Below are 23,764 nucleotides of genomic sequence, written 5' to 3'. Positions count from 1 at the left end.
GAGTACACGTATTTTAAATATGATTTGTGTACTCCATGAGACTGGAACCATGGAAATCACAGATACTAACTGTTTATTAATTTATTCTTCAAAATCTATATTGGCTTTTAATGACAAAAGGAGTGCATGTTTAGTATAAATAATTAAAGCAATGTAGGAATATTTATAGTAAGATGTGAAAGTCTCGTTTCCCAACTTACACCCCCAGAGATAACTGCTATTAATCAGCAAGCAATATTTAAAATTCAGCCATCATTTGAAAAATGGATGCATTTCAGCAGAGTTGGCTAAATTAATGTAAGAACTGAATTCAGGACAAGGGTGATAACATTGGCCTTGTGAACTGATTAGATCACATGCATAATAGTGAATTCCAGATTGAGTGCCCTGATTTAAAGGGGGACATTGATAAACTACTCACCAGAAGGGAGGCAACTAGAATGTCGTAGGCTCTTGAAATCATCATGTGAGGAATTAACTACTGAGGCAATTGGGAGTACTTAAGTTGAAGAAAAATGTGAGGGTGGATAAAAATTGTGCATGGTAGCTACATTCAAATATATGAAGTTCTGTCAAGTGAAAAAGGGAGTAAACTTACTCTGAATTGTCATTCATCCTAAATTCTCACCTTGTGTCTGCTAACTGATACTTGATTCATCCATCCATTCATTCATTCATTCATTCAGGCAGCAGTAACTGAGTGCTTCTGTGCCAGGGATTAAGGATCTGTGGAGCTGAATAGAATATGGTCCCGGCTCACAAGGATCTCAGAGCCAAGCAGGCAGAGAAGGAGATGGAAACAAATAACTAAAATTCAGCTTGAAAAGTATTTTCATAGATTTCTGAAATGCTGAGCAGAAAACAGACACTAGGATCCACAGGGTAGAAGTTATAGGGAAGATAACTTTGGTTTCTTAAGATAAGGGCCTGTTGAATAAATAAAACTGCCCCCAAATGAAACAGAAGATCTTGTGTTTACAAAGAAGCTGGTTCCACCACCTGTCAAGGGTGATTTTTTTAAGGACTGCAAGTAAAGAGGGGGTGAGATGGGGTGCAGAAATGTTGAGAATTCTATCGAGCAAATGCTTCTTTGCTTGGTTTCTCTTATAAAACAGGAAATCTGCTCCTACAGCGGGGAGAAAACATCTTTCAGTATAGTGAATTGAAAGGCTTTTGGGAATAAGGATACATGGATGTCAACACACATTAGAGCAGTGAGGATTTGATCAGCTGAGAGTTGGAGCCCCTGCTTGGTGCTCATTCATTAAGAAAAAGTTTTGAGCATTTACCTGGCTCATAAAAGTTGTATAGAACGCAGTCTGTGCTGACAGTTCTTTCAAATGTTGACACAAAACAATCACAGAGGATAAGTACAAATCAATATGCCAACAGCTGCAAGACAATAATGTATGAATTAGGTGTGTAAATGTTTGAGGAAACTCAGAGGGAGAGTAATGGATAGAAGATTCTTGGAGAGGATTGGTACCTAAAGCATCCTCAAGGATGTGATGGATTTAGATCTTGAGACGAGAGAAGAACGTTCCAAGCAGAAGAAATAGCATTATCCAAAAGAGGTTGAAATAAACCAAAAGTAGGCAGGAGACACTAAGGAACTTCGTTGAACCAGAGCGGGCATATTGGTGATGTAAGGATAGGAAGTAGGAAAAATGTAGTAGGAGCTGGCCCAGGTGATAAGAGATTATGCTGGTTAAGTTTAGTGTTTTGGATACAGCACAAAATCAACTGTGAAATTTGGTAGTTTTTTCATTGTGCTGTAGATGGAGTTGGAGGATGATGGCCTGAAGGAAGAAATGGCCTTTTTAAGTAGGGAGGGCTGTTGAAAAATCAAAGTGAATGGATGGCAGTGGCTGTGACTGCTGAAAGTGTCCGAGAAGAGACCTGCCCCGGTGATGGGTTTCTCTGGGGCCCGTGCTGCAGACCCTCAGCCAGGGCTTAGTCCCTGCCCCTCCTCCAACCACCCCTTCCATACCTCTTTGGTTTCCTTTGGCAAAGAAAGCTTTAATGCAGTGTCTCCCTTTGGAGGTTGCAAAGTATGTGCCATTTACAAAAAATAATATATCTAACATTCATACATATATAATGAAGCATAATGGTTAAATGAACATTAATAAACCTACTGACCAATCTAACAGATTTCAACGCTAGCAAATTTCTCCTGTACTCTTCTCCTGCTACCTGTTCCCATTTTCCTAAATTTTCTGTTGACCATTCCCCTTGCTTTTTCTCTATAGCTTTACCACATTTAGTTTTGCTTGTCTTTGAAATTTATAAAAATGTAAAAGTATTAAAAAGGTGGCAAATAGCATGCATTCGGCACCTTGGATTTTCATCCAACTGTTACCTTTGTGCAATGTATTCATGTTGATGCATTTAGCTGTGGTGCATTCATTTTCACTGCTTCCTAGTATTGTACTGTAGAAACATACCACAGCGTGTGTGGTTTGTTTCTACTTTTTGCTGTGAGAACAGTGCTCCTGTGAACGTGCAAGTACATATCTCTTTGGCCTGAGTGAAAATTTCTCTAAGACACTGGTTCTCAAATATTTGGGTCTTGGGACCTCCCAAAAGTTATTGAGGACGTCGAAGAGCTTTTGTGTATATGCATTGTATCCATCTCTATATAGCATAACAGAGATTAAAATTGAGCAATTAAATATTTTTATTGTTAAAAATAATGGTTATAACCCGTTATCTGTTCATTATAAATAGGATATTTTTATGAAAAATACCTTTTTCCAAAAAAATTTAGTGAGAAGAGTGGTATTATTTCATAATTTTACAAATCTCTTTAATGTCTGACAATACAAGATTATCATATCTACTGCTGCATTCAGTCAATTGCAGCATGTTGTTTTGGATGGAATATATGAAGAAAATCTGACTTCACACAGATATGTAATAGCCTTTTCAGATAATTACGGCTATTCTTTGGTACTTTGCCAAGACTCAAAAAGAGGGAGCTTCTTAAAGCTATCCCTTAGCCTAGTTCATTGTAATGTGGAATCTGAAACCATTTCCATGAATTTTTTGTATTCAGTTTCATTAAAACCTACTGGTCTATATTGCAGTTCGAATGGATCATCATGGATGTACCGTCACACATGAGTTATTTGGAAAGTATTGTTTCGCTAAGTTCTGTAGATCTACCAAATGTTGAAACATTTCATTATACAGTATAAAAAATTTATTAATGTCAACACTGGTCTTATTTGAAAAGTCTGTATTGGAAAACTGTCAAGTTCACAGTGTAGGGTACGGGTTTTCCAAAATTTTAATTCTTGCTTGAAAGCTTGAATTTTATCATTGTCTACAAATGCGGTCAGCTTTTCCTTAAAGTATCAACCTTACTTCATTCACTTCCAAGAAATTGTCTGCCAAATACCCAAATTTGAATGACCAAAGTTTGTCAGTTATTCTTTCAAGTAAAAGTGATATTCCATGAAAAACGTTGCTGGTTCTGCTCCCAACTCAATCACACACGTACTTTTCCTAGATACAGCCATCGTACTTCAGTCATGGCAGAAGTGCTTTATGCACACATTTCATTACATTTAATATTTTTAAAAAGTTTACTCAAGGGTCAATCTTTAATAAAATTAATAATTTCTACTGCTGCTTCATCAAAGATATTCTTTTTTTTATATATATAATTTTTTTCTTTTTGACCACGCTGCACGGCTTGTGAGATCCTAGTTCCCTGACCAGGGATAGAACCCACACCCCCTTCACTGGAAGCGCAGAGTCTTAACCACTGGATCGCCAGGGAAGTCCCCCACCAAAGACATTCTTAAGTGAAACTGGCAGGGCTGTTTTGTTTTGTTGTGTGTGTGTGTGTGTGTGTGTTTACTGTGAGTGTGTGGTGGTGAAGAGTGCAGTGATTATTAGGATGCTTTGGTGCCACTGCCTCTATTCGAGCTAAGGTGCCAGCATTTTACCCACCATTGCTTTTGTGTCATCAGCGCAAATGTTAACAGAGTGAAAAGGGCAGATAATATCTTAGTATTGCTATGAAAACAGTTTTGATCTTGAGGATCCCTGAAAGGGTCTCAGAGACCCCTGGGGATCCACAGACCACACTTTGAGAACCACCTCTCTAAGGTGCCCGCAGGGGAACGGAAATGCCAAGTCTTGGTGTTTGTGCTTCCTCAGCTTTGCTTGATAATGTTACAATGCAGCACTTTGTGGCTATTTGCACTGAAGAACCCCAAAGGCAGGGGACCCTTCTCTCACAAGGGTTCTCAGCCTCTAGGAGGTTTCTTTGAAGTATCTTCGAAGTCTTTTGTTCCATCTGCAAATTTGGATGAAAACAGGCATTTTGCTCTATAACATATATTGTTTTAAAATAATGTTTTAAATAAACTTAGCAGTTAAATTACTTTCCTTCCCCACAAATACATATGTCAAAACGTTGATCTATGAAGATGCTCCATGTTCATCCTGTGACTTCCTGGTACCCCCTTTAGAGAAGGAGAACTCCTGTGGATACCACGGGTTCAGCATGATTTATCGTGGAGAGTGTATTGTTGCATATGGAGATGCCTGAGATTTTCAGGCCCGGGGAGCTGGAAGGATTTCTGGTCTTCTTGTGATCCCTTTCTGGGCTGCTGGCCCCACCATTCATGAACCCACCGACCCAAGACAGAAACCTGGCTGTAATCCTACATGCGACCCATTTCCTTTCCTCCCACATCAAATGGACCACCAAGTCTTTTGATTCTACTTCCAGAATATCTGTAGCATTCATCACGCACCCTCCCCACCACTGCTTTCATTTATGTTGTTATTTTCTCCCATAAGAATTAACATCTTTTTTTTGCCTCAGTCTCATCTCCTCTTCCCCCACCCCAGCCTCTGTATAATCCAGTCTTTACACTGTAGACTTTCTAAAAGACTCATGTAATCCAGATAATCCTTATTTAGGATCTTTCAGGCATTCCCTGAAAGGATAAAGTTTGCTATTCTTAGCAAAGTATAGAAGATGCTTCATCTTTTGAGCCCCCTTTCTTCTGCCCTCCTGTGTGTCCCTTATTTCAATCGTATCGAGTGATCTGTTTTGCAGACCACCATGCCTATATCTCCTTACCTTGGCATATTCTTTTCCCTACTTCTGGGATGTCTTCAACCCATCTGATTGGCCTGATAACCTTCTTCTTATCCTTCAACACTCAGTCCTCTGAGAAACCTTCCCTGCCTCCCCTCCCCCCATCATTGTCCCACCTCCCGGCCAGAATTAGGCATATTAGGCGTCCCCTCCCATGTTTCCCATGGATCTCTCATCATACCTCCCATGCTACATTATAATTGCTTATTCGTCTATGTCCTTATTGACTGTAAGCTTGGGGCATGGATTATTTCTTACTCATTTTTGTACATTCTTGCACATAACAGTACTTGGTATATAGTAAGTGGTCAGTAAATATTGTTGAATAAGTGAATGAAAGGAGAGGTTAAGAACAGGTCACAGAATCCAAGATAGAAGGCGTTCTATATACATTATTGAATATAGGAATGAGTGAATGAATGCATGAATGAATGAAAGAATGGGTCACAGAATCCAAGACATAGGAGGTGTTCCATCAACATTGTTGAATGAACGAATGGAGAAGTTAAGAATGGGTCACAGAATCAAAGGGTTATAGGGGTACAAAGGACTTGGGGGACTATCTCCTGCTATCTTCCTCTCTCAGAAATGAGAAAACGATTTGCCTGAATTGTTTAACTGGGCTGGGTGGAGGTGATGAACAGTGCCACGAACCTTCCCATGGATGTGGCCTAGCAATGACTGGAGAAAGTCATGTGCTTCCGGAGGAGACTTGCCGACAAGAACAGGGGCCATGGCCTGCACCACAGGGGGATACCACAATCTGAGTGCCAGAGAGCACTTTTGTGGTTGGAAGTTTGTGGCATTCCAGACTGTAGAGTCTCCCCTCTGTTATTGGCTGCTGCTCTCCGTCTCTGTCCTCAAACTGTGCCAAGACTGTAAGATTTTCCTGATGACGGGGCATATTCTACATCTGGATTCCATGGTTATAACAACCAGAAGTTTCCTGCCCTTTTTGGTTGAGGTGATTATGATATAGAGCTGGGTAGCAATAGCAACAATTTTGAGGTAAGCTCTACTATTTAAAATACCCTGTTCTCTCATCTGAGATTTCTAGGTGCCTGGGAGGGAGGGAAAGGGAAAACTATATTCACTACGTGCTAACTCTATATGCCAAATACTTTACTTACATAATTCTGATTTACCTTGACAATGACCCTATGAAATTGCAGGTATTAATATCCTGTTCTACACATGAGACAGTGAGCCTGTAGATGTTGGTAGGGTCTAGTAGGAGGCAGAGTGGGATTCGAGTGGCATTTTCTGGTGCCAAGGCTTGTGCCCTTTCTGTTTTGCCATGCTGCTTCATGTTCTAGAAATGTTGTGGTTTTTTGGTTAGGCAAAACCTATTGTCGCCTCATTTTATCAACTGGGTGAATTCTTGAAGTTGCATATATGTTATGTACTTAAAAGGAGGAGAATCTGTAGTTTTCTAGTTCAATGTTGTCTGTGCTTGGCAGTTTGCACAAGCCTTGCCATCTCTGCAGGACCATGGGGCCTGAGAGAGGGAGCAGGTGTTATTACTCTACTTTACACAGACAAGGGATCTGAGTAATGGGAGGGAGTGTCCCACAATTGTCTGGTTCATCTCTGTGGTCATAACATCCAGTCTATGGATTGGTATTTAGTAGGCTCTCCGGTTTTTGTTAAATAAACATCAGGAGTTATATACCTGGTAAGTTCCAAATTCAGGCTGGAACCCAGGTCTCCAGATCTGAGCTCAGTGCTCTGTCCACTGCTAAACCATCCTGCTTTTTCCCAGAGCCCTAAGCAGAGAGATGCAAGAGTGAACTCTCATTGGCCTGTGTGGGATTTGGGAACCCTCTGATATGGCTATCTGGTGGATTTCCACAAATCTAAATAAGCACATCTGGCCCCTTAGAATAAGATCTCTTTATTGTTTTTGTTGCTCTTCCTTTAAATACTTCAATATAGGATTTTAAATCATTTCCTATCATGAATTTGGTAAAGTAGCAGGATACAAAATTAATGCACAGAAATCTCTTGCATTCTTATACACTAATGATGAAATATCTGAAAGAGAAATTAAGGAAACACTCCCATTTACCACTGCAACAAAAAGAATAAAATACCTAGGAATAAACCTACCTAAGGAGACAAAAGACCTGTATGCAGAAAACTATAAGACACTGATGAAAGAAATTAAAGATGATACAAACAGATGGAGAGATATACCATGTTCTTGGATTGGAAGAATCAACATTGTGAAAATGACTATACTACCCAAAGCAATCTACAGATTCAATGCAATTCCTATCAAACTACCACTGGCATGTTTCACAGAACTAGAACAAAAAATTTCACAATTTGTATGGAAACACAAAAGATCCCGAATAGCCAAAGCATTTTTGAGAAAGAAAAACGGAGCTGGTGGAATCAGGTGCCTGGACTTCACACTAGACTACAAAGCTACAGTAATCAAGACAGTATGGTACTGGCACAAAAACAGAAATATAGATCAATGGAACAGGATAGAAAGCCCAGAGGTAAACCCATGCACATATGGTCAGCTAATCTATGACAAAGGAGGCAAGGATATACAATGGAGAAAAGACAGCCTCTTCAATAAGTGGTGTTGGGAAAACTGGACAGCTACATGTAAAAGAATGAAATTAGAACACTCCCTATCACCATACACAAAAATAAACTCAAAATGGATTAAAGACCTAAATGTAAGGCTATAAAACTCTTAGAGGAAAACATAGGCAGAACACTCTATGACATAAATCACAGCAAGATCCTTTTTTGACCCACCTCCTAGAGAAATGGAAATAAAAACACAAATAAACAAATGGGACCTAATGAAACTTAAAAGCTTTTGCACAGCAGAGGAAACCATAAGATGAAAAGACAACCTTCAGAATGGGAGAAAATATTTGTAAATGAAGCAACTGACAAAGGATTAATCGCCAAAATATACAAATAGCTCATGAAGCTCAATATCAAAAAAACAAACAACCCAATCCAAAATGGGCAGAAGACTTAAACAGACATTTCTCCAAAGAAGATATACAGATCGCCAACAAACACATGAAAGGATGCTCAACATCACTAATCATTAGAGAAATGCAAATCAAAGCCACAATGAGTTATCACCTCACACTGGTCAGAATGGCCATCAAAAAATCTACAAAGAGTAAATGCTGGAGAGGGTGTGGAGAAAAGGGAACCCTCTTGCACTGTTGGTGGGAATGTAAATTGATACAGCCACTATGAAGAACAGTATGGAGGTTCCTTAAAAAACTAAAAATAGAACTACCATACGACCCAGCAATCCCACTACTGGGCATATACCCCGAGAAAACCATAATTCAAAAAGAGTCATGTACCGCAATGTTCATTGCAGCTCTATTTACAATAGCCAGGACATAGAAGCAACCTAAACTGTCCATCAACAGATGAATGGATAAAGAAGATGTGGCACATATATACAATGGAATATTACTCAGCCATAAAACGAAACGAAATTGAGTTATTTGTAGTGAGGTGTATAGACCTAGAGTCTGTCATACAGAGTGAAGTAAGTCAGAAAGAGAAAAACAAATACCGTGTGCTAACACATATATATGGAATCTAAAAAAAAAAAACCCATGGTTCTGAAGAACCTAGGGGCAGGACAGGAATAAAGATGCAGACATAGAGAATGGACTTGAGGACACGGGGAGGGTGAAGGGTAAGCTGGGACGAAGTGAGAGAGTGGCATGGACATATATAACACTTCCAAATGTAAAATCGATAGCTAGTGGGAAGCAGCCGCATAGCACAGGGAGATCAGCTCGGTGCTTTGTGACCACCTAGAGGGGTGGGATAGGGAGGGTGGGAGGGAGACGCAAGAGGGAGGAGATATGGTGATATATGTATATGTATGGCTGATTCACTTTGTAATAAAGCAGAAACTAACACACCACTGTAGAGCAATTATACTCCAATAAAGATATTAAAAAAATAATCATTTCCTATCTACCTGCCACTTCTCAATACAATGATTGGAAAAGGATCGATTATCCAATAATAGACTCATGGAGGACGCACACCAGGAAGATCCCCGAGATCATCTAATGCAGCGTTTTTAAAACTAAAAAGAAAAAAAAATTAGTGAACCCTTGTCTTTAAGGAGAGCGCTCGTGTATAGATAAGATCAAAGTTGGGCTGCAGGTTAGCCGTGTGCTGAGGTGCAAGGTAAGTGGATCCACACAGCCAGGCCCTTCCCTGGAGTCCTAGGGTTTTTGAGGGTGTGGTTTATAAATCCCTGATCTATTCTAAACCCCCTTATAGATGAAGAAACCGAGGCACCAGGGTCCTTAGTGACGCACAGAAGTGGCTGGCTTAAGAAGACGGTGATGAAACTTGTTGCCATCTGTCCGAATTTCCAGTATTGTTTTAAGCACCATTCTGCTTTGATTATAAAGAAAAATTACCTACTTTTGTGCCTGTTTCTGTGCAGCCCCTTGAGCTAAGAATGGTTTTACATTTTAAAGCGTTGTTTAAAACAAATAAGCAATGGCAACAAAAACAAAAAAACAAAGAATATGGGACAGAGACCATATGTGCACCACAAAGCCTGAAATATTTACTGTCTGGCCTTTCACAGAAAAAGATTGCTGACCCTGCTTTACAGGATTCACTACTATTGACGTTAGTGTGGAAATACCAAAAGAATTTGGCTTTCTTCTAAGTAGCTTCAAACCATGTAGATTGAAAACAAAGCCTGAGTAGTTGAGAATATTTATATCAAAAAGCTTTTCAAATGAAAGCTTTAAATGGCCCTATAGCTTTTCATCCTCCTTTTCAAATACCAGTTATTGGTGGAGGATAAGCTAGGTAACTTAAGTTCTTATAACATGTGGGAGAATATTGCAGCCAGAGGGCTGCAGAGAGTTCTAAGTTCTATAAGATGAAAAAGAAGTGGTGTGGTTATTCAAACAGAGAATTGGGGCATTTTACAGACTCCCAAAAGGTTAACAACGAGAGGAGCTGACATACAAATAATATAAGAGGTCACTCCCGGGAAATGGCCAGGCTCACTTTGGGGCCATACATCTGTGCGTCAGAGGAATTTTTTGCTGTTGTTGAGCATTTACCTTGGGGTTGAACCTTCATCTGAAGCAACATTAGACATATTCCCTGACCTCAGCCTTATCACTTGATGCATTTCCAGAAGGACTGAGCTTTGTTGGGAAGCGGAATGAATGTTTTCTTCTCTGGAGCATTGCTCCTGGTGACAGACAACTAGAAAACAGTGCCAGGTTTCTTTCAGGTGAAAGACTTAGCAAAGTTTTCTTAGTGAAACCCCAAGTGGGCATGCCTGAGGAAAGTCCGGGAAGAAAGGAAATCACCCCTGGAATTCTTCAAAGAGACTTAAGTGGACAAAACCGGTGGACTCCGGGTTGTTAAGGGACTGTTAATCCAGCTCCAGGGTATTCTGGCTCTTGGAATTGCCCTGGTTTGTTGGTTGCTTGTAGATTTTGTTGTATCCACTGTCTTTTGGCCTTCTATCGTTGACTTCGTATGTGTGCGCCAGAAGGTGGGCAGGGAAAAGAAAGGGAGAGAACAAATAAGAGAACATTTGACCACTAGATAGCAGCCCTGGCACAAAGCCTGGTTCCAGTAAAGGTTAAAATTGTTGGCCTAAATCAGTGTTTAAAGTTGACTTTGAGTTAGGGTTGTCCTTGTAAGTGGTGTTCTTTGGTGTCATGGATTCTCATGCATAACCCAAAGAAATATTCTCACACAATTCCAGTGCACCATCTCCTTTTGTGAGTATGTGGGAGCTAGGAGCTGCTTCCTCTGCAGCTTTTGTTTTATGTGTATTTAATCACTAAATAAAAAGCAATTTCCTCTCCCTTGCTAACTCTCTTATCCCCTAAGGCTCTTTTCCTTCTGGATATACATATATTTTTAGTCAATAAAGGGCTTACTGTGTGAACTTTTCTGTTGGCAGTCAGAACAATTGTGACTGTGATATGTTTCATTCCAAGGTGCCTGCTGTCAACACTTGGTAAATGTGCTCACAAAGAAATGTATCATTTTATGTATAAGCTAAGATTTTACTACGTAGCCATTTATCTCTCTATAGAGGGCTGTTCTTAGACTACAGAGTGCATTATTATGTTATTACGGCTTGTTGTTGTTGTTAAGTTCTTTTTTGATCTATTAAGAATTTCCTGGTGATTTCAGTAGTTTGGTAATTTATCGTTCATCTTAGAACAGGTATTGGTAATGTTGGGATGAAAACATTTACACAAGAGGAAATAAAAGTCAAGGAAGCAGATAATCAACCTATTTATCAGCCTTAGCAGACAATTTTTCTGGTAACACCATGGTAGTCATGGTAAATTTACTTCTGATTGCTTGAGGGGACAAATTCTATATGCTTTTTGTAACATGGAGGTGCCTGAAAGGGTTAAGTAAGCATCAAGGAATCAGTCTGTGGACTAACCAGTCCTGTTTTGGTCTCTCGATTGGCCTTCTGGCCAGTGGGTTCATACTATATTTTCAAGTATCCCCTCCTTTTTAATTTGCTACAACATATGTGGTGATGAGTACATATATACACACATAGATAGATAGATAGATTTGTTTGTTTGGAGATTTCTAAGTTGCTCTAATAATAAAAGACTTCTCTTGCGTAATGTCTTTTTCAAAATCTTACATTTGACAGAAATTTGGCTAAAGTTTAGAGAGAAGCAAAAATAAACTTTTAGTCTATAATCTCTGCAGCCTCAGGTGACTTCACACTGAGTGGCAGGGTGGTCAGTTTTGTGCAATAAACCCAGCTTATACAAAAGCTACAGTACCAGCTGAGGCTATGGTTTAGAATCCAGAGGTGAACAACCCCAGAAAAGAGTCTCAGGCCTTCATTCAAACTTAAGTGTATTTGTTTTCTAGGGCTGCCATTACAAGGTGCCACCAATTGGATGGCTTAAATGACAAAAAAAAAATTTCTTTTAATAATTATTCTTAATCGATAAGATCCTATGACAATTATATGCAATAATTTAATACAAACAAAGCAAATAGATATTGTATTCCCATGATTCAAAAGAGGGTCAAACGAAAGTAATGTATTGTCTCACTGTTCTGGAGGCCAAAAGTCCAAGATCAGCGTGTCAGGAGGGCCATGCTCCTTCTGAAGGTGCTAGGGAAGTATCTGTTGTGGGTCTCTCTCCCAGCTTCTGGTAGTTTCTCGACTTGTGGCAGCACAACTACAGTCTTCACATGGCTTGTCCGTCTCTGTGTGCAAATTTCCCCTTTTTATAAGGACACCAGTCATATTGGATTAGGGCCCACGCTAATGACCTCATCTCAACTTGATCGCCTACAAAGATCCTATTTCTAAAATCGATGACATTCACAGGTACTGGGGGTTGGACTTCAGCATCTTTTGAAGGGACACAATTCAACCTATGACACTTGGTTTTCATCTTTAGTTTGCACAGTTTTAATAAGCCTGGTGATTGTTTTTTCAGTTATGGCAGACAAAAAAGTTTCAAATTTAGAAGGAAGGGGCTCTGTGTAGGGCATAATAGAAAAAAAAAATGAAGAAGTCAAAAGACTATTAAAGTAAGAATAGTAACTTAAAATACCATTGCTTGGGGCTATTTAATATGGGGGCAAGCTGCTGAAAAGTCCCAGGAGTTTCTGAGACACATCTCAGAACATAATAATCATGTTACAAACACAGTAATTATGTTTCACACATCCTGTTTGAGTATGTATGCATTTTTAAATCCCATCAAAACAAAATAAAAATATGCTGACTACATCAAGGTACTTTGGTACTTTTTGATTACCTGAAATATTACTTTTTTGTCAAGTTACTCATATTCCGAAGGTATGAGTTTGAACCTCGCTTTGTCACTAGGTGTGTATATTAAGTAAGCCTTTTGGAAACTTGGTTTCCTGGTCTGTAACGCGAAGAGAGTACAGTCTACCACGTAAAATTATTGTGAGGATCAAATTTGCTGGTGAATATTAAAACACCCAATATAGAACCAGGTACATTTCCAGTGCTTTATACATGATTGTTTACTCGTTCAACAAATGTTTATTGGGAACCTGCAGTGTTCCAGGCCTCATTCTAGGATTCATTCATTCACTCAGCGATGATCACTTAGTGATTTAGTAGTAGAAGCACTGACCTCTGCATTGGGACATCTGAGCTCAAGTCCCGTCTTTTTTGTGAATCAATATGGGACCTCGGGCAAATCACCAGCTCTCTCTAGGCCTCTGCCTAGAGGCTAGACCTATGAACTCATCTCCAAGGCTTTTCCATCTCTAAAATAATACCTATAACAAAATTCAGTTTCAACAAATAGAGTTGTAGTTCTTGATATCCTACGGATCCATTGTATCCTCCTGGGAAGTTACCTTCTGGGCTTCTGCTTTGCTCTCTGAAGTGGGGCGTACCAGGACGAGTGCTGTTTTCTGATAGTAATAATAGTAACACTGACAGCCGCCCCTTACTGAACTCTTGACACTGTGCTACATACTTTTCATACATTCTTGCTTCTCCGAATAGGGTACATGTTTCTCCAAAGCAGGTGGGTATCCAGAGGGAAATGGTGCACTTTCCAGGAGAATAAATGTTTCTGGACGGTTTGTGAGAAATACCCCCGTATTATTAAGTAAGGACAAGCACAGCTATAGTATAGAGTGCAGAATTCACTTGAAATGTTAAGCTAAAACTCAAAGAAATGTGGGGCTTCCTGGAGGGGGCATCAGCTTCAGTCCCACGTTTCCCTAAGCTGCTGTTGTCTTTTCTTGGCCACCAGGGAGGCTCTGGTGGAAAAGTTTGCAAAACAGGCTCTTTTCCCTATTCTGTGTTTGACTCACATGAGAAAAATAGAATTGTCATTTGTAATTTGGAAAACAGTTCTCATTTCCAGTACAGACAAGGGCTACCTTTCTGATTGTTAAGCCCATTCTTCCTTCTTTTTTAAAATATTTATTTATTTATTTTTGGCTGTGTTGGGTCTTCGTTGCTGCGCACGGGCTTTCTCTAGTTGTGGCGAGCCGGGGCTAGTCTTCGTTGTGGTGCGCGGGCTTCTCATTGCGGTGGCTTCTCTTGTTGCGGAGCACGGGCTCTAGGCACGCAGGCTTCAGTAGTTGTGGCTCACAGGCTCTAGAGCACAGGCTCAGTAGTTGTGGCGCACGGGCTTAGTTGCTCTGCGGCATGTGGGATCTTCCCAGACCAGGGTTCGAACCTGTGTCCCCTGCATTGGCAGGCAGATTCTTAACCACTGCACCACCAGGGAAGCCCCAAGCCCATTCTTCTTTCTCATTCATACATGTGGCAAATATTTGAGTGTGTGCTCCAGTGAGTACCATTCTAAGTGCTGAGGATACAGCAGCAAGCAAAACAAAGCTTTCTCTCTTATGGAGCTTCTATTCTAATAAACAGTTATGTTTGAGGGGAGACCTGAGGAAGTAAGGGAATCAGCCATGTGGCTCTTTTTGGGGGAAAAATCTTTCAAGCAACGGGAATAGCAAGTGCAAAGGCCCTGAGGCAGGAGCCTACTTTATTAACAAGGCAGAGTGGTAGCAGATGAAGCCAGAGGGATACAGATTATGTAGGGCCTTGAGGTCAAGGTAAGGGTTTTGGATTTTATTCTGAGAAATGTGAGAGGCCATTGTGGAGGCTTTGTGGATGGAGTAGTGGAGTTGGAGATATTTTTAAAAGCTTACTCTGGCTGCTGGCTAAGAATAGTGGGGCAAGAATTGGAAGTAAGGCAACCAGTCAGAAGGTTACTGCCAATCTCCAAAATATACAAGCAGCTCATGCAGCTCAATATCAAAAAAACAAACAACCCAATCCAAAAATGGGAGGAAGACCTAAATAGACATATCTCCAAAGAAGACATACGGATGGCCAACAAACATGTGAAAATATGCTCAAAATCACTAATCATTAGAGAAATGCAAATCAGAACCACAATGAGGTATCACCTCATACTGGTCAGAATGGCCATCATCAAAAAATCTAGAAACAATAAATACTGGAGAGGGTGTGGAGAAAAGGGAACCCTCCTGCACTGTTGGTGGGAGTGTAAGTTGATACAGATACTATGGAGAATAGTATGGAGGTTCCTTAAAAAACTAAAAGTAGAACTACCATACGACCCAGCAGTCCCACTACTGGACATACACCCTGAGAAAACCATAATTCAAAAAGAGTCATGTACCACAATGTTCATTGCAGCTCTATTTACAATAGCCAGGACATGGAACCAACCTAAATGTCCATCGACAGACGAATGTATAAAGAAGATGTGGCACATATATACAATGGAAGATTACTCAGCCATAAAAATAAACGAAATTGAGTTATTTGTAGTGAGGTAGATGGGCCTAGAGTCTGTCATACAGAGTGAAGTAAGTCAGAAAGAGAAAAACAAATACTGAATGCTAACGCATATACATGGAATCTAGAAAAATGGTACTGATGAACCTAGTGGTAGGGCAGGAATAAAGATGCAGACGTTGAGAATGGACTTGAGGACACGGGGGAAGGGGAGGCTAGGACGTAGTGAGAGAGTAGCACTGACATATATACACTACCAAATGTAAAATAGATAGCTAGTGGGAGGCAGCCACAGAGCACAGGGAGATCAGCTCGGTGCTTTGTGACCACTTAGAGGGGTGGGATAGGGAGGGTGGGAGGGAGACGCAAGAGGGAGGGGATATGGGGATATATGTATACGTATAGCTGATTCACTTTGTTATACAGCAGAAACTAACACAACATTGTAAAGCAATTATACTCCAATAAAGACGTATAAAGGAAAAAAAAAAAAAAAAGGCTACTGCCATGGTCCAGGCAAAGGGTGCAGTGCTGTATACGAGGGTGGGAGTTGTAGTAATGGTGAAAAGTGGCAAAATTTGGGATGTATGTTGAAAGTAGAACCAACAGAATCCACAAATGAATTAGATGTGTGGTGGTGGTGAGAGAAAGAGGATAGAGGAGACTGGCTGTGGCCTTTTGGTCTAAGCAGTTACAGGGATGGAGGAGTTGCCATTCACGTTGAGATGAGCCGTTTGACGGAGGAGCTTCGGTAGTTCCTCGGTCACTGGAAGATCTGGCAACTTTATATGAGAATATTGAAACTGGCTTAGATACTGTTTGGAACTCACTCTGAAGATAAGGAGCGATGTGTTAATTTGTGATACCTTTGTTTTCCTCGTGGACACTTCCAACAAGAATTTGCAAACACTGCTGTGTGCAAAATGCTCATTTTGACCCAGGAGCCCGCCCTGCTATCTCAGTCTGCGGACTCTTATCCTCTCCAGACTTCCTCTCATTTCCCCATGCCCTCACGGCACCTTTTCCCCAGTTGGACTGGTGACAGGGATCTGGTTGTCTTCTCCACCCTGGCAGTTTAAAATAACTAGCAATTCTTACATTTTCTTCTTGGCCACGCTGACAGCGGATGGGTGCCACCGGGCATCGGTGTTCTGGAACTGCGGTCTCTGCGGCTTGGTCCTGAAGAGCCGATTACCTGCCCATGCCTGTCACTCGGACTGTGGACTTGGAGCCCCGAACCCCTGAAAGGTCTCTTCGCTGAGGGCAGAACCGGTGTGGGGGGATGTGCTGAGGCTTTCAGCCTACAAAGGGACAACTGAAAAATTGGCAAGTAAATCGGCCTAAACGAGGATATGTTTTACGCTCAGAATCACAAAATGGGTTCCGAACCGCCTGATGTGCAGCATACTAAACCTTTATGAAACATTAGAGAGGTCATTGCTTTTGTCCTCCTGGTGCCTCTTTCCTCTCCTTTCTTCTGTGACCCACATTGAGCCATTGTTAAACCTGCCCTCTAGCTTCAGCGATAGGTCCAGGGAGTGGCACGTGACCTGCAGCAGTCAATCGGAGGAGGAAAGACCTTTCTCCCATGGTACGTCATTGAGAGTGAGAACCCAGAACCTCTGCGGCCAGGTTTTTAGCCTCCTGGGAAAGGTGGTCCGAGAGGAGATGTTAACCTCCGAGAAGAGACTAGAGGCAAATGAGAGGGAGCCCTATGGTGCTTTCCACACCCTCTCTGAGGGACATTGTGTCCCTCTCAGTGATGTAGGGACCAAGAACATCACCTATGGCTTCCTGCAGTCCTGCTTGTCATTTACAACCACAGAAGCCCTACTACCTACCCCTACTATGGGCAGGGCTTCGAGGGGAAATACAAAAGTGACTTGACTCACGGTCCTGCCCCAGGAATGTATAACCTAACGGTTTGATTTCAAAAGTAGTGGGGACTTCCCTGGTGGTGCAGTGGTTAAGAATCCGCCTGCCAATGCAGGGGACTCGGGTTCGATCCCCGGTCCGGGAAGATCCCACATGCCGCGGAGCAACTAAGCCTGTGCGCCACAGCTACAGAGCCTGCGCTCTAGAGCCCGTGAGCCACAACTACTGAGCCTGCACTCTAGAGCCTGTGCTCCGCAATGAGAGAAGCCACCGCAATGAGAAGCCAGTGCACCGCAAAGAGTAGCCCCTGCTTGCCACAGCTAGAGAAAACCCACATCTGGCAACGAAGACCCAATACAGCCAAACATAAATAAATTATAAGTAGGTAAGTAAATAAATAAATCAAAAAAACCCGCAAAGTAGTGAGTAGGGTAAGGCAGTTGGTCAAATCTGCCCTTAACAAATCAATAGACGGTGAGTTTTTAAAATGTGAAGAATCTGGAAACATTTTCCTTAGGTGAGTTTATCTAACATTGGTCACCAGAATATTAGCTTACTCCACAACTGGGCTGTTTCCTGTTTGATAGCTCACAGAGGAGCAAGCCCTCTTATGAGTGAATTTCCAGTGCCGTCTGTTGAAATCCTCTTCATCCTCCGAGGTCCATTTCCAAAGCCACCTGCGCAATTGGAATGATTTGCTCTCTTACGCACACACGACTCTTGCTTGATGGTACTAGTCATTGTGTTTCATAGGATTGCGCATTCCTGGCTTCCCTGTTGATTATAAACTGTTGGCCTAGAAATTGTTGCATCCCCGAGGCGCCCTGTTGCAGAGAACAGTTCCCCGAACATGGTAAATGCTCAGTAAATGTTGAATTAAACCAATTATCAGCATTGGTTTTACGAATAACTTTTGTACACGGCTCCACAAACTTTGCAAACTGCTTTTGTATACAGTTGCAAGGAAAAGTCTGTTGTATGAGTTAAGGTTTGTATTCCAGGTATAACTGATAATACTGATAGTGACGTGTGGCCTTTAGCTATGGATGTGTATTAGGTGGAAAGTGAAAACATGGAAGATTTGTAGATGAAAATGAGCCAGAAGGTTAGGGACCAGGTGAATACACCTGTGGTCACAAGAAGAGGGTGTTGGCTGCCAGAGGCCTGACCATGAGTCAGCTCCATCCAGGCGAGTCCTGAGAGCTTAATCCTGGTTCTCTGCAATACCTGCTGGTGAGATTCATGTGGCCCGACTGGTGGGAATGGTTTGTGGGTAGACTTAGAAGTGAGGCTTTTTGGCTTCCATCTCCACTCGCTTTCACCTCAGCCAAAAGGCGTGAAAATAGGCGACTCCTTATATATTTTTTTCTCTCTCCTCCCGATCTTTCTGAACGAGGACCTTCTGAGTTGAATATCAGTCCAATGAAATGCATCTGATTAAAACTGTCAAACTGAAAAGGAAGTGAGTCGAAAAAAATGCAGCGAGAGTTGTGGCTCTCAAGTTACCCAGTTTCTCTGCTTGAGGACTGAATTGTAAATAAATGTGTTAGTGAAATTTGGTTTTGTTTTCCCCAAAGGAGAAGTCTTTGCCACATGGAAACAAAATGTATTCAGCATATTCTCATTCTGTAATTGCACCGTTTCTATTCTTAATTCTTCGAGTTTCTGATTTAAAGGGAAACACACCAAAACAGACTGTTGCGTAAAATTGACAGGAATGAGTGTGAACCTGGCTGTCAGAGACATAGGTTGTCGTAAAATTAGCAATGGAAATAGCTTCCTGTTCTGGAGGTTAAAAATAATGGATCTAGAAGGGAGTTATTTACACGGGCAGCTCGGAGGCTTCCCCAGGAGCCTGTCAGGAGAGCTGTGAGATCCAAGGTGGAGGCTGGATGAGCGGGGAGCGTCTGCAGGACAGTGGCCTGTGCGCTGCCCTGTGATTACGTGCCACTGTTCCCTGCCGGTGACAGACCAGGAAACAGAACAGCCTCGCAGCCCCGGGTGGGGCTGGGGGATGGGGTGTGTGCGTGGGGGGGAGCCTCAGGTTGGGAAAGAGCGTCAAAAGTCAAGCCTCACTTGTTCTGAAGTTCGTGATGTCCAGCAGATTAATCCCCTAGATTGCAGGAATGCTATTGGAGCATCCCGGTGAGAGAACCTTTTCTCATCATGCGGTGTGAAAGGCGCGGGGGGTGGGGGTGGGGGGGTGGCTGGCGGGTGGCGCTGCAGACCCCGCTGAAGCGGAGCTCCCCGCAACTGGACCAGGAAGAATGAAACTGAATGTGAAAATAAAACAACAGCCCAGCAGAAGGGAAACAAAATTAATATGTGGGGGAGAAAATCCTTGTTGCCGCCGTTTTATGAACTGAAAGCCTATTTGTCGAAGCCTGTCGGGACTTTTCTCTAAACCTCTGCAGGTCCCAACTTCTCTTGCACTCATTTCTCTGCGTGCATCTTCCACCTTTTACTTGACCTCAGGTGATGACAGAACAATTTCGGAGATGTTTCTCCTCGGGTTTCTGGTCTGGCTCCTTCTAGGTCATGCCTTACAATTATTTGCTGGTTTATTACTTGAAAAACCTCGATTTCAGGAGCAGCATTTTTGGAAAAGTGATTAATAGAATATTACGAGTTTAAAAATATTCTTTAGGTAGCCGAGTTTCCTTGCACTGTACAAGAGAGTGTATGTATCTCAGTGAGCATGTCTGCAAAGCAGGGAGAAATGGATGGTTAAGAAATATCCCGGGGTTTTAAAGGACGTAAATTGGTCTGTTTAAGAAATGTTTTGTTTGATTGTTTGCTTGTTCTCGGCTGTGTTTTGGTGAGGTTGAGGAAGTTGCTTTAAAAGTGGATATCAACTGTTTGTATCACTCTTTTTTTTTTTTTTTAACTTTTTATTTTATGTTGGAGTAAAGCTGCTTAACAATGCTGTGATAGTTTCAGGCGCACAGCAAAGCGACTCAGCCGTACATATACATGTATCCATTCTCCCCCAAACTCCCCTCCCATCCAGGCTGCCACATAACATTGAGCAGAGTTCCCTGTGCTATACCGTAAGTCCTTGTTGTTGTTTTTTTAACTCTCTTTAACGTTTGGATCTCCTTATCACTGCTTGATGGGATTAGAGCCTGAATTCTTCAGTTTTGGACCCACTCACCGGCTTCAGCACATTTGGAGGGGGAATATTCTTGCTCACTTAGGGTCTGGAGGGGGCAGGAAATTAAACTTTGCCTTTGGAGCTTTGCCAATAGATGTGTTGAATTCTTCAGGCGTTCGATATCAATTTTTGACCTCAGCAACAGAGAAGAGGCAGAGAGGGAATGGAGAGATCAGAGTATAGGAATAATGGATACTTACCTCTTAATGGTTTATCTTAAAATAAAGAGTGAATACTGTCCTTATGACTGAGAATTCTCTTGCTGATTTCTGTTTCCAGAGGGTAGAAGGATAGCTGGCTGGGGGTGAGAGGACAGCTGCTCAGAGCTTTCTAGAAGTTGCTATTCAGAGGGCATCTGGCAGGGGCTTTGAAAAGGAGCCTTAGGCCAGGTGTTGAGAGATTTGGGTTTTGGGTTCCAGTGTTAGCAGTAGGTTAGCTGTGTGCCTTTGATGCAATCAGGTAACCTTTACCGTTTTTAATAGTCTCAGTAAAATGACAAGACTGGACACATTTGTGGTTGTAATTCTTTGTGGTTCTCAAAACCCTGATTTTATGTACCTTGTTAATTGCCTCATACTACAAGGTTCTAGACCAGTCTTCACTATCTCGAGCTACTCTAGTTTGACAAAAACATAATCTACAAGTATTTCCTTTTGAAACATACATTTTCCTATGTTAGTTCATTTAGTGAGTGCTAATAAAGATCAAAGGAGAGATCCTTGAACAAGATCTTCAACTATTCTTACTGGAGTGATTTTTAAATCTTTTACTTCTCTTATTATTTATAAGATCATTCCCATGTGATTTTTCCGAAGGATGAGGTATTTAATCTGAAATCAAGACAGGGGCTTTGCCAAAGGAACGTAAAATTAGCCCTATTGTTGAAATGGATGTTGACTGCTTGGTGTTTGGTAAAAGCATCCCTACGAGAAGCCGCTGGGGAGATGGGTAGTTCTGGGTTCCGCCGATTTCAGGAAAGATGAAAAATGTTGAAATCAAATGGGAAGAAGGAAATGTGGCAAATCACAAGGAGCCAGACTGTTCTTAACAGAGAAAACTCAATTCTGTCTGCTTTTTTCCAGCAAATTCCATTTGATATTTTATATTTTCTTGATAACTTAATAAGGAATCTCAGGAAGGAGTTGCAGAACTTTAACTTAGTGAAAGAGAATTTGTCATTTGTGACATTTCTCCTCTAAAGAGCAGGGGAAGATCAGTGTATTAGCTTGTAGTTCGTACGTTACTACTTGCAGCTATTTCTATTGGGAAAGGAAACAGCATGTTATACAGCAAAACTTGGCACAGTGGGGGATTTTGGCTCAGTCCCTAAACCTTCACGGAACTCTGCTAGGGACCAGGCATTGTGCTAGGAACATGTGGGATCTGTACATAATAAGAAAATCCCTGCCTTCAAGGAACACCACCACTTAATTTTTTAGAAGTTAAGTCCGTAGCAGACAGTTCATTTAGAGTAATATAATACCAATATTTAAAAAATGGGAATGTTGGGTCTGCATTCCAAATATGCACAGAATCCGGCTACTTCTCCCCACCTGCAATCACCTTGAGCTGGCCTCCCTGTTCCCACCTTGTACCTGCGTTCTCTTTTCCACACACGGCCAGAACAAACCTTTGAAAACCTGAGTCACATCATGTCACTGCCCTGCCCCTCCCCCTCCAGTGGTTCCCAGTTGCACCAGATGCAAAAGACCTTTCAATAGTTTACAATGTCCTACTGATAGGCATGGCCTCCCTCCTTTATAACTTACACATTCTCCCTCTCTCTCTCTCCCTCTCTCTCTCTCTCTCTCATTCGTTATTTCTCTTTCTCTCCTACTGCTCTGACACTCACTCACTCACTCCACTCTCCCCACACTGGCTTCCTTGCTGGTCCATGCACATGCCAGGCAAGTTCCCACATCAGGGCGTTGACAGTGACCCCCTCTGATCTGCCTGGGCCCCTCTCCCAGAGATGGCTGCCTGACCAGCTGCTGGCATCTTTCAGGTCTTTGCTCAAATGTCACCGCCTCAGTGAAGCCTCACCCAGCTACCTTATTTAACATGACAACTCACCTCCTACCCCTTACCTCCAATCCTCCTTGCCCTGCTCTGTATCTTTTCCCATAACACTTACCACCCTCTGGCTTACTGGAGGATTTACTCATTTATTCATTTTGTTTAACATCTGTCTTTCTCCACTGGAATGTAAGCTCCAAGAAGGCAGGATCTTTGTTTTGTTCAACGTTGTTCAGTCTAGAACAATCTAGAACAACGCCTGACTTGCAGCAGGCACTCCCTCATTATTTGTTGAACGAGTGAGTGAATGAATGAGAAAGAGAGATTAATTCTGACTGAGAGTTCTAGGCAGAATCATGAGGAAGAATCCTTTGAGCTGGCTGTTGAAGGATGGGCAGAGTTGGACCGTCGGGTTTTCTAGGGAAAGACATTCCAGATCAAGGGAATATTTTGAGCAAAGGTAGAAAAGTGGCGGAGCCCACTTGTGCTCCTGGAATGGCAAAGAGTCCCAACTGACCGGTGCCGGGGGCCAGTGAGAGCAGTAAGAGTGGACAGATAAACTAATGGATAGAAAAATAATGAAAGGGGACTCTGGGTGGAGTGAGGGAACAAATTAGTAATCACTGCCCATGTTGAGAGGGCAGGCAAGTCGGGGGTTGGAATCTCAAACAAGCAGCATGCGTTGTCCCTTTAAGAAATCAGGGAGAGATTGTCCCTTTAAGAAATCAGGAATGTGAATAGTGTTTGCTAATGAGATCTCATTTTTATATAGTACTTGACTGTTTTCAAAACATGGTCACATGTTTATTATGATGGAGGCTTCAGAGCAACTATGTGAAGTTGGTATAATAGCTAATAGGCAGGTTTTTATTTACATGATTTGATCAACTTAAAGTTAATTGCATTTTACTATATCAAGCCAGCTAAATGACGCGTCTGAGGTTGTGGAGTTAGAAAGTGGAGAAGCGGCTTCCCACTGCCTTGGGTCTCATCACACTGTGTTTTCCCTTCTGCCAGTCTGCCTCTTTCATTCCCACACGATCCTAAAGATGTCATGCTGGGATTTTTCACCAGGGTACAAGCTTCTTCCCATTTCCCCCATCACTGAAAGTAGCGGTTTCTTCTTTACCAGATCCATTTTTCTCTTTCCTCCTTTTCCATTTCACTTTATCTGGAATAATTATGAGAACGATGAACACGTGTAGAAGGTGGGTGTGTTTTTACCTTGGCCTGTTCGGCATCCTTTCAGGCTTAGGCTGAGACGGTCTGACCC

At 41.9% G+C, this 23,764-nt stretch overlaps 1 protein-coding gene across 3 annotated transcripts in view; it reads left to right on the top strand.

Moving 5' to 3' along the window:
* The window catches only part of ZNF827 (zinc finger protein 827), a 178,355-nt gene that overhangs the window by 12,852 nt on the left and 141,739 nt on the right, over positions 1-23,764 (top strand). The window lies entirely within an intron of this gene.

This window comes from Balaenoptera ricei, chromosome 5 (genome assembly GCF_028023285.1).
Source record: "Balaenoptera ricei isolate mBalRic1 chromosome 5, mBalRic1.hap2, whole genome shotgun sequence".
NCBI lineage: Eukaryota > Metazoa > Chordata > Mammalia > Artiodactyla > Balaenopteridae > Balaenoptera > Balaenoptera ricei.
This window is presented reverse-complemented; position numbering and strand designations above follow the sequence as displayed.